This window comes from Scyliorhinus canicula, chromosome 15, assembly GCF_902713615.1.
Source record: "Scyliorhinus canicula chromosome 15, sScyCan1.1, whole genome shotgun sequence".
In the NCBI taxonomy this organism is placed as follows: domain Eukaryota; kingdom Metazoa; phylum Chordata; class Chondrichthyes; order Carcharhiniformes; family Scyliorhinidae; genus Scyliorhinus; species Scyliorhinus canicula.
In genome coordinates, this window is record NC_052160.1 from 80932274 (window position 1) to 80934872 (window position 2599).

The following is a 2599-nucleotide window of genomic DNA, read 5'->3' on the forward strand; positions in this document are numbered from 1 at the left end:
GTCATCGCCAATCGGGTCAAGTCTGCTCTGGAGTCGGTAATCCACCCCGACCAGACCTGTGCTGTACCCGGCAGGAAGATCTCTGACAGCCTCGCGCTGCTCAGGGATACGATCGCCTACGTGCAGGACAGGAGGGTGGACACCTGCCTCATCAGCCTTGACCAGGAGAAGGCCTTTGACAGAATATCGCACACCTACATGATGGATGTGCTCTCCAAAATGGGGTTTGGGGAGGGAATTCGCAATTGGATCAAACTGCTCTACACAAACATCTATAGCGCAGTCTCAATCAATGGGTGGGAATCAGAAAAGTTCCAGATCAAATCTGGAGTCAGGCAGGGCTGCCCTCTCTCCTCGGCCCTTTTTGTATGCTGCATAGAACCTTTTGCCGAGTCCATCAGGAAGGATCCGGACATGAGAGGGGTGACGATCCCTGGCAGCGGAGGCACGCAAGTCAAGGCCTCCCTGTACATGGACGACGTCGCCGTCTTCTGCTCGGATCCCGCGTCTGTACGCAGGCTCTTGGACACCTGCGACCAGTTTGAACTGGCCTCAGGAGCCAAGGTAAACCGCGGCAAGAGCGAGGCCATGTTCTTTGGGAACTGGGCCGACCGATCCTTTGTCCCCTTCACGATCAGGTCAGATTACCTGAAAGTGCTGGGGATATGGTTCGGAGCGGCTGGGGCATGCACCAAAAACTGGGAGGAACGAATCACCAAAGCAAAACAGAAACTGGGCTGGTGGGAGCAACGCTCCCTCTCCATTGCGGGCAAAACCCTGGTCATCAGGTGTGAGGTACTCTCGGTGTTACTGTACGTGGCGCAGGTCTGGCCCATCACTCGGACCTACACCGCAGCAGTCACCCGGGCCATCTTCAAATTCATCTGGAGATCCAAGATGGACCGGGTCCGAAGAGACACAATGTACAAGCCTCTAGATAAAGGAGGGAGGAACGTACCCAACGCCGCCCTCATCCTGATGGCCACCTTTGTGGGCAACTGCATCAAGCTGTGCGTAGACCCCGGGTATGCAAACACCAAGTGTTACTTCATACTCAGGTTCTACCTGTCCCCGGTGTTACGAAGGATGGGCCTGGCCTCATTGCCGCGGAACGCTCCAAGTAGTTGGACCGTACCGTACCACCTATCCTTCGTGGAAAAATTTTTGAAGGAAAACACCTTTGACCACAAGGCAATGAAGCAGTGGTCAGCACGTAATGTCCTCGAGACCCTCAGAGAAAAGGAGACTGTGGAGGACGTTGGACGGTTCCCTGAGCAGACTGTCAGAGCCATCTGGCAGAATGCCTCATCACCAGAACTTTCAAACAAGCACCAAGACCTCGCTTGGCTGGTGGTGAGAAGGGCCCTCCCTGTCAGATCCTTCATGCACACCCGAAGGCTCAGCATCAATGCACGCTGCCCTCGGAGTGGTTGTGGGGGAAATGAAACAGTCACACACCTCCTTGTGGAATGTGCCTTTGCAAAGAAGGTCTGGAGTGAGATGCAGTGGTATCTGTCAAGGTTCATCCCGAGCAGCTCTGTGACACAGGACTCTGTGCTCTATGGACTGTTTCCAGGGACCCACACCGAGACAGATATCAACTGCTGCTGGAAGGTCATCAACTCGGTGAAAGACGCTCTTTGGTCTGCCCGAAACTTGCTGATCTTCCAGTGCAAAGAATTGTCCTCGACCGAGTGTTGCAGACTGGCACATTCCAAGGTCCAGGACTACGTGCTGAGGGACGCACTCAAGCTTGGGGCAGCGGCCGCCAAGGCGCAATGGGGAAAGACCACAGTGTAAGGTCTTACCACCAAATGTACACCGAGGGGTTGGTAACACTGTAAAACCCCTCGGTCCGGAGTTCTTTTTTTCCATTACCAGAATGTATGTATGAAAGAAACAAAGTAATGTAAATATTGAAAAAAGAAATGTAACTTATAGTAGGATACGTGTGCAACGTTATCCCAATGGAATTGACGACAAATGAATGTAACTGAGACGGAAATGTACAGTCAAGGTATTTTGAAATGTTCTGTAAAGATTAAGATAAATTTTATGAATAAAGTATATTTTTTGAAAAAAAAAAAAAAAAAAAAAAAAAAAAATCTGTTCTTATCAGTTTAATATCTGATACGTCCCTTATCTGGGGACCATATATTAAATTGATTTTTGGAGCAGGGAGATGGAATAGGGGCTTGCTCCGTCCACTCCACGCATCAACCTGGTATTGCAGTATCTCCAGGAATGGTGCACACCACCCCTTCTTGGGGAATTTACAAGTCAAAAAACAGTTCAAACACATACAAATACACACTTTATCTCACTCGTAAGAAGTCTTACAACACCAGGTTCGCACTCAATCACTAAACTACTTTGGGGAGACAATTCCCAACTCCATCAAACTGCTCTACATAAACATCTATACCACAGTCTATCGCTTCTCCGCCTTTTGGCTAACATCAAGTGTCGCGCACTTGATCGGGGGAAGCTAAGGATTCGATCTTGATGTCGATCGTGGATTGGAGACACTGAAGACTGAAGAGACGTTTAAGCTCAGCTGCTATTGGTGGATCTTCATGCAGGCCTAAACCTTGCTTTG

The 2599-nt window shown here is 49.9% G+C and overlaps 1 non-coding gene across 1 annotated transcript; it reads left to right on the forward strand.

Moving 5' to 3' along the window:
- Nucleotides 1–2066: 2066 nt before the first annotated feature.
- LOC119979197 lies at nucleotides 2067–2258 on the forward strand. The gene has a single exon (XR_005463681.1). It is a non-coding gene; the product is annotated as a U2 spliceosomal RNA (small nuclear RNA).
- The last annotated feature ends 341 nt before the right edge of the window (nucleotides 2259–2599 follow it).